The sequence below is a fragment of the Rhinoderma darwinii genome, chromosome 1, assembly GCF_050947455.1.
Source record: "Rhinoderma darwinii isolate aRhiDar2 chromosome 1, aRhiDar2.hap1, whole genome shotgun sequence".
Taxonomy (NCBI): Eukaryota; Metazoa; Chordata; class Amphibia; order Anura; family Rhinodermatidae; genus Rhinoderma; species Rhinoderma darwinii.
This window is the reverse complement of record NC_134687.1, coordinates 355,278,374-355,293,259: the sequence shown is the minus strand read 5'-3', so window position 1 is coordinate 355,293,259 and position 14,886 is coordinate 355,278,374.

Below are 14,886 nucleotides of genomic sequence, written 5' to 3'. Positions count from 1 at the left end.
AGAGGACGAGGCTTAGGAGGCGGAGGAGGACGAGGCGGACGAGGCGGAGGAGGAGGACGAGGCGGAGGAGGATGAGGCGGAGGAGGACGAGGCTTAGGAGGCAGAGGAGGAGGAGGAGGCTTAGGAGGAGGCTTAGGAGGACGAGGCGGAGGAGGACGAGGCTTAGGAGGAGGAGGACAAGGCTTAGGAGGTGGAGGAGGAGGCTTAGGAGGACGAGGCGGAGGAGGACGAGGTGGAGGAGGAGGCGGAGGAGGAGGCTTAGGTGGACGAGGAGGACGAGGCTTAGGAGGCGGAGGAGGACGAGGCTTAGGAGGCGGAGGAGGATGAGGCGGCGGAGGAGGCGGAGGAGGACAAGGCTTAGGAGGTGGAGGAGGAGGCTTAGGAGGACGAGGCGGAGGAGGACGAGGCTTAGGAGGCGGAGGAGGACGAGGCTTAGGAGGCGGAGGAGGAGGCGGAGGAGGAGGCTTTGGTGGACGAGGCGGAAGAGGACGAAGCTTAGGAGGCGGAGGAGGAGGCGGTGGAGCACAAGGCTTAGGAGGCGGAGGAGGACGAGGCTTAGGAGGCGGAGGAGGCTGAGGCTTAGGAGGAGGAGGAGGACGAGGCTTTTGAGGCGGAGGAGGAGGCTTAGGTGGACGAGGCGGAGGAGGACGAGGCTTGGGAGGCGGAGGAGGAGGCGGTGGAGCACGAGGCTTAGGAGGCGGAGGAGGACGAGGCTTAGAAGGCGGAGGAGGACGAGGCGGAGGAGGCGGAGAAGGCTTAGGAGGCGGAGGAGGACAAGGCTTAGGAGGTGGAGGAGTAGGCTTAGGAGGACGAGGCTTAGGAGGCGGACGAGGCTTAGGAGGCGGAGGAGGACGAGGCTTAGGTGGACGAGGCGGAGGAGGACGACGAGGCTTAGGAGGCGGAGGAGGAGGCGGTGGAGCACGAGTCTTAGGAGGCGGAGGAGGACGAGGCTTAGGAGGTGGAGGAGGACGAGGAGGCGGAGGAGGCGGAGGAGGCTTAGGAGGCGGAGGAGGACAAGTCTTAGGAGGTGGAGGAGGAGGCTTAGGAGGACGAGGCGGAGGAGGACGAGGCTTAGGAGGCGGAGGAGGAGGCTTAGGTGAACGAGGCGGAGGACGAGGCTTAGGAGGCGGAGGAGGAGGCGGTGGAGCACGAGGCTTAGGAGGCGGAGGAGGCCGAGGCTTAGGAGGAGGAGGACGAGGCTTAGGAGGAGGCGGAGGAGAAGGAGGCTTAGGAGGCAGAGGAGGATGAGGAGGAGGAGGCGGAGGAGGACGAGAGAGGACGAGGCTTAGGAGGAGGACGAGGCTTAGGACGAGGCTTAGGAGGAGGAGGAGGAGGACGAGGCTTAGGACGAGGCTTAGGAGGAGGAGGAGGACGAGGCTTAGGACGAGGCTTAGGAGGAGGAGGACGAGGCTTAGGAGGACGAGGCTTAGGAGGAGGAGGACGAGGCTTAGGAGGCAGAGGAGGAGGCGGCCCAGGTAAGCTGTCTCTGCGTCGCTGTCCTTGTGTGCCCGTTGGTGCGTCTCGCTCGCGGGTGTGCGCTCCGGCGCTCGCGGTTACGCGCGTGGGCGCGCACGAGCGGGCGGGCGCGCGCGCAAGCGGGCGGTGTTTGACGGCCCCCACGACGAGAGGGGGGCCCGCAGCTCACGACATTACTTTGGGGAAAAGAACAGGCCCCATTGCAGGGGCCTGGTTTTTCTACCAAATGCAAGTTGTGGCAGTTGCCGGGCCCCCCTTTCAATTAGGTTTGGCCGGGCCCCTTACAGAAGTACCCCTAATACCCCCCTGATGGCGGCCCTGAGTGCAGGATAGAGAGAAGGGACAGCCCTTTCCCTAGTAAAAGTAAAAAGAAATTCATACTTACCCGGTCGTTGTCTTGGTGACGCGTCCCTCTTTCGCCATCCAGCCCGACCTCCCTGGATGACGCGGCAGTCCATATGACCGCTGCAGCCTGTGATTCGCTGCAGCCGTCACTTGGACTGAAACGTCATCCTGGGAGGCCGGACTGGAGGAAGAATCAGGGAGTTCTCGGTAAGTATGAACTTCTATTTTTTTTACAGGTTGATGTATATTGTGATCGGAAGTCACTGTCCAGGGTGCAGAAACAGTTACTGCCGATCGCATAACTCTTTCAGCACCCTGGACAGTGACTATTTACTGACGTCGCCTAGCAACGCTCCCGTAATTATGGGTGCACACACGTAGTCACCCGTAATTACGGGAGCCCCAATGACTTCCTCAGTCTGGCTGTAGACCTAGAAATACATAGGTCCAGCCAGAATGAAGAAATGTCATGTTAGTAAAACCAATACGCTCCGCAGCACACATAACATCTGCGGACTTCATTGCGGAATTTTGACTCTCCATTGAAGTCAATGGAGAAATTCCGCAACAAGTCCGCTACATGTCCGCAACAACCATTGTATGCTGCGGACACCAAATTCCTCACCGCAGCCTATGCTACGCAGCGGAATTGTCCGCAACGTGTAAACGAACCCAACCACAAAGCTGTGGAAGGCAATGGAAAAACGTGTATGCTGTGGATTTCCGCTGCGGACTGTCCGCAGCGAAATTCCAGAGCAATTCCGCCACGCGTGGTCATGCCCTAAGAGGGAACATTGGTTATTGGCAGAAATCTGCCTGTGTAAACCAGCCTTAACACTCTGTTCACACTAGCATGATAGCTTACTTTTATAACACAAATGCAAGAACTCGGCACTTGCATTTGTATTATCAAGGAGTGGAGTCCTACTTGAGCACCACCATTTATCAGAGTGCCGTACATTTCCTAAATATTACTTTTATAACAGTCATGACAGCTACGCTGGATACATTTTCCAACTAACAGATTGCATTAACTTTTGGGGTTACGGTGTTCTTGACAGCAAGAACAGCAATACACATTGCTCTATTTTTACCACCAACAATACTGGAAAGATCTAGAAAAGCCCCAATAGACAGCAGTAGCGCAAATGTGAACAGAGCCTTGTGAACAAAGTCCCACTACAGTCAGACTGTCTGTACAAGATCATGGATAGTTATAAATAATGAATAGATTTAAATATTAAAATGGAGTGCTTATCCGTGCCGAATAATTTAAGTATGCTTTGTTTGATAATAATAGTATAAAATCAATTAGGCTTCTCCAGAAATAAATGGAAAGTTAAAGATATATTGATATCTAAATAGTAATGATTTGACTTCCACAACGCAGAAAATACTAACACGTAGACAAACATTGTTGTGAATATGGGTATCATCATAGGCCCTTGAAAAAAAAATCTAAATTTCAATAAAAAAAGACTCTGACAATCTCGAGAAGTTGCAAAAACCTTTTACTAAACATTTCCTTTGAAAATCTTAGCTGACAACATTTTAAATATCATGTTTATGCGAAGAAAAGACTTGAAGGTTTAACTATAGCCTCACAAATCCTGACAGCAAGATAAAAAGAAACACCTATTTCGGAGGCCAGGTTTGACAATAATTGCTAGCTCAGTGCCAGGATTTGTAATCCACACACCGCTTGATTCAATTGGAAATTTCAATCAACAATTAGGTTGGCAGCCATTTGCTTCAAAACAGTGTGATAAATACTGGTAATTATTGTCATGTTGATCGGAGCTAAATACGTTTGTCATTATTTGCATCTTACTTCAAAGGGATTCATTTTTATTACCTGCTAATTTGGCTGAACCAAGTGCCACTTTCTATTGTGACACAGGACACAGATTTGCAGGCTGTGTATCTATCATTGTACTTGTGGATATTTAAATCTCAAGTCTTACCTCTTGCTGGTGGAGCTTTTTACATTACAAATTATCATCGTAGGGTTTACCGCCATTTGTGCGTCTCCTCCTAGATAATAAACTTGTCTTAGAAGTTTTATCAAAAGAAAATAGGTTGCAAACTACCCTTCAGAAGCAAGATATTATTTGACTTCTAAATGCCTTTAATTCTTTGGTTACCCCCTACTCCACCTACTCCTGGTAAATTACTGGCCAGGCCTGATCATCCAATCAGTAAAATAATTATTCACTCAAAGGTCTAGTTCACACAGAGTTTTTACAAATCTGCCTCAAAATTCCTTCAGTGCCAAAAAACATACCCTAAAGTTTCCTGTTTTGTTTCTGAATAAAGTGCTTCCATCAAAATACTGTGTAAAGTTCAAGTTAACACTGCAACAACATACATTTTTGTGTCTCACTGTAACCGATTTTACTTTTATGCCATGAATACATTTCAAGCAAGTTTTCTTCTAGTCTAATGTTATCTGATTCTGGCATATCTTTGAGAAAATATGATTTAATGATTAATTTTTTGATGGTGAAATGTTTTAAATTTCACTGTTAGATGACTACATTTCCTACACATACATGCTGCATAAAAGATACAATTACTGCTATATATAATATAATATTTATTATACTAAACATCACCCCCCCCCCCAAAAAAAAAAAAACGAGCGGTACTAGTGCTTCCTTTCTAAGAATTATTTCAGCCTCTCTAACAACAACTTATGTCTATCCCCCCAGAAGTCGGTTGTTTTATCTGGACGATCCCTGCAAATTGCTTAAATCTCTGATAGTTTTTCCTGCATATGTCGGATTAACAAACATGTTCGGCGAATCTCTCATACATGCGACGTATAGTTTTTCCACTATATAATCGAACACATGTGGAAAATACTACACATAAAACAAACTGTGTTTTACAATTTATCAAATCATTTATCTGGAATGCACAGCCCCCTATATTCAGGTACCTCATGCAAATCAGATAATCACAAAATTGACATTGATTCTGAGCGCATGCGCGCTGTCTTCTCTCCAGCTTTTACACTGTCCGTAGCAGTGACACGCCCCCTTGACAGTTCGGCAGACAAGGACAAGACTGTGATCTCTCTGTGATCTCTCTCCTGTATCCTTCCCCTTACACGCCCCACTGACAGTTCAGGGGGTTACTTTAATATCGGGCGCCAAATATAACAGCACCGATATCTAAATAACGGAGGAGGGTAGAAAAAAAATGTCAAGTGCCCCAGGGTTTGTGCAGCTCTGCCCATTACATGCTGCGCTCAGCTGCACATGTATGGGGAGGTGAAAGATTCTCTTTAAACGCTTCACCTTACTCATCGGACAATGACAAAAACATAATGCAAACCTTTTTTTTGTTTTTTTCATTATATTTTCTTGTTTTCTAATTTTTTTTTTTCCAACAGGGTTATAAGATTTTTCCAACTTACTCTTGCAAACGCAAAAGAGATAATATGTAAGGGGTAAACCCGTGCCTGCAGTCTCTGAAATAATTCATCTGCTTGTTCAAAAAATTCTGTATCATCACTATTGATTCTCTTTAATCTCAAAAATTGGGCATAGAGAAGGGATTTCATAACATTTTCAGGGTGATAACTTATATCGTACCTCAATAATGCATTGGTGGAAGTGGGTTTGCGATACTCCTTTGTTTGCAACTGCCCCTCTATGGTTATTATATATACATCCAAAAACTCTATTTCCTGATCCCCAAATTTACTTGTAAACTTCATATTCATACTATTACAATTAAGAGACTTTACAAAGGCAAAAAACTGATCCGATGTCCCAGACCAAACGATGAATATATCATCTATATCATCTATATAGTGTAGAAAAAGTTGCATATATCTAGTATAAGGATTAGACACATTGTATATCATTTTATCCTCAAAATCCGCAAGGGAACTAATTAGCGAAAATTGGGGCCTTTTTGGTGATACCATACTCCATCAAATTGGAACGAATTATGGCCCAAGACGAACTTTAAGGATTCACAAATAAATTCAATAAAAGTAGTGTCTCTCTTAGTGTACTGTAATTGACGCTTCACAGCCTGTACACCCACATCCTGAGGTATGCAAGTGTATAGGCTCTCAACATCAATACTAGCTAATTTGAAATATTTTTGCCATCCAAAATCTAATAGGATGGACAAAAAATCCTTTGTGCCCTGTAAATATAACAGGATGTTTCATAATAGAGGTCGCATTACCCATTCTAAGTAGCTCCGTAACTGAGCCAAACCCAGCGATTATAGGGCGTCCTGGTGGTTGCTCTAGCGATTTATGTATTTTTGGGATGAATTACGAATAAGGTTTTTTAGGGAACGGAATTAATCATCTCTCCGCAAATCGTTTGGAGTAGGAACCCATTTCCACCCCTCTCCTCAATAATGACCTCAACAAACCGAAATAAATGACAGTAGGATATTTTTAACACTTCGTATACCGTATAATCATTAAGCTGGCGAAATTCTTCTTCCATATAATACTCTTTTGATAGTAACACTATGTTGTCTGCTGGCTTTAGAATAATATTGATATTGGACACTAGCCATTTTAATGCTTTCCTTTCATCAGCATATACATTTGGAATGGCTGGGTATATTAAAGTTTTTACAAATCATATAACCTCCTTTTAAAAAATATACAACAGTGAGCCGGCAGGCAAGGGAGGATTAATAATGGAAGGTATTTCCCCCATTAACCTTTCATTGTTGCAAATATCTTGATTACATTCTAACTCCTCTACTGGAATATCCATCAACACATGCAATAGGTTCTATCTTCATCTGAGAAATTTTTGCTTAAACTAAAGCATAGTTTGCTCATGCTAACCTATTTCTCCTCACTAGATGTCACTTTGTTAGCAAACATACGGTCTAAATTAATTTTACGTACTGATCTATAGAGATCTATTTTAGACTTTGTATATTCCATTTTTGAATGTATACAGTAATTTAAGCCCTTGGATAGTAGAGAAATACATTTAGGTGATAGGTTTAGTGCTGACAGTCGCTGACCACCGCCATCTTATTTCCCCCGCCAGTTATCAGCTTCCTTTCTTTCTATGCTGGCATCTCTCCCCACCTCCTCCGGCACACTGGCGCGTTCTGCTTCCTTACCCCAGCTCCCGTAGGGTGCACACTCTCTGGTGGTCTTTTAAAGGGCCAGCGCGCGCAACACTAAAACCTTCCCCAGTCTATCCCTGTACACCCTGGGCTATTTAGTCTGAACTGCCCTCTGACCCTGTGCCTGAGCAATGTTGTGTCTTCCCAGTGTTTGTCTTGCAAATGGTTCCTAGCTGTATCCTGAATTCCGTATCCAGTATCTTTGTCCGAAACCTGTGCCAAGTCGAGTGTCTGTGATGACTTCACCATCTGTATCCGGTGCCTATGCCAAGCTGACTGTAACGACTGCCCTACTCCTGCCTAGTGTCCTAGCCAAGTCCAGTGTCTGGTACCGGTGCCAAGTCCAATGTCCGATGTTGGGGCTAAGCCCAGTGTCCTTCGTTGTTGCCAAGTCCAGTGTTCGGTGTCGTTGCCAAGTCCAGTGTCCGGTGTCGGTACCAAGTCCAGTGTCCAGTGTCGATGCCAAGTCCAGTGTCGGTGCCTAGTCCAATGTCCGGTGTCGGTGCCAAGTCCAGTGTCAGAGACAACTTCAGTATGTGTCCTGTATTTGATTCAAGCCAGCTTCCGATTGTCCGGCACAAGCCATCTACGTACCAGCAAGTACTCTAATCCTAGAGACTATCATTGACTTTTGTTTGATCAGCTGCTACTCCACTACGGCGGAGCGGCCCAATGGGTCCACATTCCCCACAGCCTGGACAATAGGGTTAGTTCCGTAAGATTACTTACATTAGCCCCTTCCCGACATTCGACGTATGGCTACGTCATAACCGGGTAGAGGAAGTATGAAGCCGGCCCACTTGATGAGCCCGCTCCATACAATTTGGGTGTCGGCTGTATGTTACAGCCGACATTTCACAGTAACGGGCATAATCACGCTTGAGTGCGATCCCGCTCATTTAACCCGTTAAATGCTGCGGTCAATAGCGACCACGGCATTTAAATCGTTAGAAAGAGGGGGCGACCCCCTCTAGCAGCTCATTGCGACCCCCGCAATGCAATCGCGGGGTGCTGATGGTTGCTATGGCAGCCTGCGGGCTTAATGAAGGCCCCCAGGTCTGCTATCTTTGTGTTCCTATTAAGCCCTGCCTCTGGCAGGGCTTAATAGAAGCCGGTCAGAAAGACGATATATTGCAATACATTAGTATTGCAGTATATAGTGCAAGCGATCCAATGATCGCTGGTTGAAGTCCCCTAGGGGGACAAATAAAAATTTTTAAAAATAGTAAAATAAAGTTGTTTTTTTTATGTAAAAAAAGATAAAATATTAAAAGTTCAAAAAAATTACTTTTTCCCCATATTCCCCCTAAAGCATTGTAAAAAAAATATTTAAATAAACATAATTGGTATCGCCGCATCCATAAAAGTCTGAACTATTACAATATATCATTATGTAAACCGCAACATGTATGCCATAAAAAAAAAATGTAAATGCCAGAATTGCTATTTTTTGGTCACCTCATCTCCTACACAAAATGGAATAAAAAGTGATCAAAAGCTCGCATGTACACCAAAATGGTATTATTAAAAACTACAGCTTATCCCACAAAAAATAAGCCTACACACCACTTAATCTACGGAAAAATAAGAAGTTATGGCTCTCAGAATTTGGCGACACAAAATAAATTTTATATTTTATACTTGTAAAAGTAGAAAAACATAGAAAAAACTATATATATTTTGTATCGCCGTAATTGTATTGACCCACAGAATAAAGTTAACATGTTGTTTTAATTGCACAGTGAAATCCATAAAAGCGAAGCGCAAAAAACAATGGAGGAATCACTGTTTTTTTCATTTTCTACCCCACAAATAATTATTTTTTCCATTTCTTAGTACATTACGAAAAACTACAACTCGTCCCGCTAAATCAAGCCCTCATAGGACTATATCGACAGAAAAATGAAAAAGTTAAGGCTTTTGGAAGGTGCGGAGGAAAAAATTAAAATGAAAATCTGAAAATTGTTTACGACTGGAATGGGTTAACTGCATTGTACATGTAAGAAACATTTGAAGCAACCAAACCTGTGGTGTCGTCAGAGGCAAAATCTGCCACCTTCTCCAGAAGACCTGCTTTTGTTTAACACCTGTGTTGCTGCCTTTTTTTTGCCTCTTCTGGCCCCTTTGTGTGCGCCTCCTAAAGGGTTAATACCCCTTTCAGCCATAAGGGTATGTTCACACGCCCCATTTACGGACGTAATTCAGGCGTTTTACGCCTCAAATTTTGCCTGAAAAAACGGCTCCAAACCGTCTGCAAACATCTGCCCATTGAATTCAATGGGTCTTACGGTGTTCTGTGCAGACGAGGTGTATTTTTATGCGCCGCTGTCAAAAGACGGCGCGTAAAAAGACACCCGCCTCAAAGAAGTGCATGTTACTTCATGGGACGTAATTAGAGCCATTTTTCATTGACTCCAATGAAAACCAGCTCCAATTACGTCCGTAAAAGACGCCGCGAAAAAAGCGTGCACTTGTCAAAACTTCTGAAATTCAGGAGCTGTTTTTGCCTGAAAACAGCTCCGTAATTTCAGATGTATTTGGCGTTGCCGTGTGAACATACCCTAAGGCTGTTAGGGTATGTTCACACAGAGTTTCTTGCAGGCAAAAGATTTTGATCTGCCTGCAAGCTGTTTGCGGCGTTTTTCGCTACGTTTTAGCACGTGGCCATTGAGCGCCATTGGGCAAAAACACAGCAAAATATGCTTTCTCTGCCTCCCATTGATGTCAATGGGAGGTCAGAGACGTAAATGCCCGAAGATAGGGCATGTCGCTTCTTTTTCCAGCGAGACGGTTTTTCTGCACCGTCTGTTAATCCTTTTCCGTGCAACACGAAATCAGCTGTGTTAAATTCAATGAATGCTGTATATGTAGTTGTTTCCCAAAAAGTCCACATCCACCTGGTATTGCAATATTTTTTTTATAAATGCATAAACCTTGCTTAAGCAAGGTAATATTTGACTTTTAAATGTCTTTATTGCTTTGGTCACCCCCTAATAACCCTACTTCTGGTAAATTACTGGCAAGACCTGGCCATCGAATCAGAACACTTAAAGGGTAACTAAACGTTCAACAAACTTCTGACATGTCATACTGACATGTCAGAAGTTTTGATCGCTGGGGGTCTGAGCACTGAGACCTCCACCGATCGCTAAAACTAAGCGGAAGAAGCACTCGTGTAAGCGCTGAGCCGCTTTCTGTTCGGCTTTTCTTGGAAAGCCGAACAGTTGGAGTACAGACTCAATAGAAAGTCTATGAGCCTGTACACAGCTATATCGGCTTTCCGAGAAAAGCCGAACAGAAACGAAGCGGGTCAGCACTCACACGAACGTTTCTGTTACTTCGTTTAAGTGATCAGTGGGGATCTCAGTTCTCAGACCCCCAGCGATCAAAACCTCTGACAAGTCTCTATGACATGTCTGAAGGTTGTTGAACGTTTAGTTACCCTTTAAGAGTGAATGATTATTTTGCTGTGTTCTGAATCACATCAAAATTCATAAGTTGTGTGTAAAAAAAAAAAAAAGGATTCAGCTGTCTATTTGTCACATTTACATTTGTAATACCAGCTTTCACAGACCCCTGAACAGAAAATCTGCCAAAACTATGCAGACTTTCCATTCAGGAGTATGTGAAAGCTTGGAGACTGTGGGAGATAAAATGGTGGCCATAATGGTTGTCCATCTGCTTTCCCAGAAACAAAACTAAGGAGTGACTGACCAGATTCTTTGAAAAATTTACACAACCGACAACTCAAGAACCTTGGATTTTTGCATATAACAAAATTTGAAATTGTACAAAGCATAATTATGGGCAGGGGCGTAGCTAGGGGGGGGGCAGGCGGGGCATGTGCCCCGGGCGCAACTTAGAGGGGGCGCCAGTGCCACCTCCTCCTGCACTATAATTGTACCTGTGTCTATAGGACACAGGTACAATTAGAAGCAATGAATGCCCGGGCACGTTCAGCGCTTTTGCACCAGTGAAGCGACTGGTACCTTTTGTACCAGTGAAGCTTCCGTCGATGAAAGGCGCTGACTGACAGGGAAAGTTATTCTGCCCAGCCAATCAGCGCCTTTCATAGACGCTGCGTTCAACCCCCAGGAGACCTGCGCAGAAGAGAGCAGGTCTCCATTGCTGCCGGCCGGCGTGGGAGCGGGATTAATGTGAGTCTAAATATATATATTTTTTTTATTGTAATAAAAGTGTGTGGCTGTATCTACAAGGGGGACTTTATCTACGGGGGGGGGGGGGGGCGATGTTATCTACCTAGGAAGGACTTTGTCTACACGGGGGGGGGACTTTATCTACGGAGGGGAGACCTTGTCTACATGGGGGGGCCTCTACAGGGGGGGAAATTGTCTACACGGTGGGCCTTTATCTACGGGGGGACTTTATCTACAGGGGGAGTTTATCTATGGGGGGACTTTGTCTACACAGGGGGGGGGCTTTATCTACAAGGGGGACTTTATCTACACACGGGGAGCTTTATCTATGGAGGGGTGTCTATCTACAGGGGGGGCTATATACTGGGGTGGGCTATCTATGGAGCACCATATACAGGGGTGGGCTATAGCTACAGGGGGGCTATATAGTATATAGTGCTCCACTAGATAGTCCATCCCTGTATATAGTGCTCCACAGAAAGCCCACCCCTGTATATACTATATACAGGGGTGAGCTATCTGTGGAGCACTATATACAGGGGTGGACTATATGTACAGGGGGGCTATATACAGAGGTGGGCTTTCTGTGCAGAACTATAGGGGGGAGCTATTTGTGGGATACTATATACAGGGGTTGGCTATATCTACAGGGGTACTATATACAGGGGTGGGCTATATCTACAGGGGCACTATATCTACAGGGGGACTATATACAGAAGTGGGCTATATCTACAGGGGGACTATATCTACAGGGGTGGGCTATATATACAGGGGGGGGCTATATCTACAGGGGGGCTATATCTACAGGGGGAGCTATATACAGGGGTGGGCGATCTACGGAGCACTATGTACAGGTGTGGGCTATATCTACAGGGGCACTATATCTACAGGGGGACTATATACAGAAGTGGGCTATATCTACAGGGGGACTATATCTACAGGGGTGGGCTATATCTACAGGGGTGGGCTATATCTACAGGGGGGCTATATCTACAGGGGGCTATATACAGGGGGAGCTAAATACAGGGGTGGGCGATCTATGGAGCACTATATACAGGGGTGGGCTATATCTACAGGGGGGCTATATACTATATAGCCCCCCTGTAGCTATAGCCCACCCCTGTATATGGTGCTCCATAGATCGCCCACCCCTGTATTTAGCTCCCCCTGTATATAGCCCCCTGTAGATATAGCCCCCCTGTAGATATAGCCCACCCCTGTAGATATAGCCCACCCCTGTAGATATAGTCCCCCTGTAGATATAGCCCACTTCTGTATATAGTCCCCCTGTAGATATAGTGCCCCTGTAGATATAGCCCACACCTGTACATAGTGCTCCGTAGATCGCCCACCCCTGTATATAGCTCCCCCTGTAGATATAGCCCCCCTGTAGATATAGCCCCCCCTGTATATATAGCCCACCCCTGTAGATATAGCCCACCCCTGTAGATATAGTCCCCCTGTAGATATAGCCCACTTCTGTATATAGCCCCCCTGTAGATATAGCCCCCCTGTAGATATAGCCCACCCCTGTAGATATAGCCCACCCCTGTAGATATAGTCCCCCTGTAGATATAGCCCACTTCTGTATATAGTCCCCCTGTAGATATAGTGCCCCTGTAGATATAGCCCACACCTGTACATAGTGCTCCGTAGATCGCCCACCCCTGTATATAGCTCCCCCTGTAGATATAGCCCCCCTGTAGATATAGCCCCCCCTGTATATATAGCCCACCCCTGTAGATATAGCCCACCCCTGTAGATATAGTTCCCCTGTAGATATAGCCCACTTCTGTATATAGTCCCCCTGTAGATATAGTGCCCCTGTAGATATAGCCCACCCCTGTATATAGTACCCCTGTAGATATAGCCAACCCCTGTATATAGTATCCCACAAATAGCTCCCCCCTATAGTTCTGCACAGAAAGCCCACCTCTGTATATAGCCCCCCTGTACATATAGTCCACCCCTGTATATAGTGCTCCACAGATAGCTCACCCCTGTATATAGTATATACAGGGGTGGGCTTTCTGTGGAGCACTATATACAGGGATGGACTATCTAGTGGAGCACTATATGTACAGGGGGGCTATATACAGGGGTGGGCTATCTGTGAAACACTATATACAGGGGTGGACTATATGTGGAGCACTATATACAGGGGTGGACTATATGTGGAGCTATATCTACAGGGGGGCTACATACAGGGGTGGGCTATCTGTGGAGAACTATATACAGGGGTGGGCTATATCTACAGGGGGGCTATATACAGGGGTGGGCTATCTGTGGAGAACTATATACAGGGGTGGGCTATATCTACAGGGGGCTATATACAGGGTTGGGCTATATGTGGAGCACTATATACAGGGCTGGGCTATATCTACAGGGGGCTATATACAGGGGTGGGCTATATGTAGAGCACTATAGGGGGAGTTATTTGTGGGACACTATATACAGGGGTGGGCTACATGGGGGCACTATCTACAGGGGGCTCTATGGCAGACTATCTACAGGGGGCACAGTGTGTGTGTGTGTGTGTGTGTGTGGGACACGGTGTATGGTGCTATTATATGCAGTGTATGTCACTATTATATTTAGGGGCGTAGTGTGTGGTATAATGAGAACTTTATCTTTATTTATAGGTGCAGAAATGTAGGAAAAGTGAGAAGCTGAAGATATCTGAGCGGCAAACTGCAGAAATGGGCTGTGACCGGGAGAAGTCATCATAGAGGTCTGGACCGGATGGGGAAAAAGAACTAGAATCTGAGACGTCACCGGTGAGTCACTTAATGTAAATGTTTATTCTGCCTCTAATCAGTAATGTAGTCACTGTATGATCTGCAGCGAGATGATGGGTGGTATGATTATAATAGGATTTATTTTTTGTGAAACAGCAACTCCCAGCATATCCTTATCATTTTTCGGGGCCATGCTGGAAGTTGTAGTTTTACGCCGTACAAACCTGTACAGCAGGGGTTGCACTAAATTGGGCTGTATTTGTGCTGGTGTTGTATTTATGTACTGAGCTTGGTTCTGGGGCTAGTATTTATGCACTGAGCTTGGTTCTGGAGCTGTATTTATGTACTGAGCTTGGTTCTGGTGTTGTGTATAGAACGATATTGCTTGTAAAATGTACAAATGTTTTTATGCTCGCGTTACATAAAAAGAAATGTGGAAAAGAAATGACACGTCATTAATTGGTAGAGAAAACAAACACGGTGAGGGGGAAGGAGATGTCGGGAAAGAGGTTGGGGGGAGGCGCCAAACTGAATCTTTGCCCTGGGTGCTGGAGAACCTAGATACGCCCCTGATTATGGGACATATTGGCATTCAAAAATGACACAAATTACTACAACATTGCTAGTAAAGCATTGCTAGTATTACAACATCTAGTAATGTGGGTTGAACACAGTGGACTATTACCTGCTAACATGAAGCTAGGAGAAAGTACTGTAGAGAAGTGTTGCGTTGTACACCTGGGAGTTGCGCTATGTTATCATCAGTGCATCCAATAGATTTGTGAAAAAAAGATGGCATATCAGCCTCATAGAAGAGTATCACAGACGTTATGCATAAAGAACAAGTGGATTAAACAACTCAGATTTGCAAAGTTTTACGAGATAGGGCTGGGTCTCAAATTTTATATAATGGAAAAAGTCAAACTGCCCAAGGTCTCAAGTTCATTAGACCTTGAATTATCCGTATGAGATATCCTCCTTTGTGGGGGTCCTAGTGATGCAAAAGTAAATAAATAAATAAAAAAATAAATAAAGTAAAATAAAAT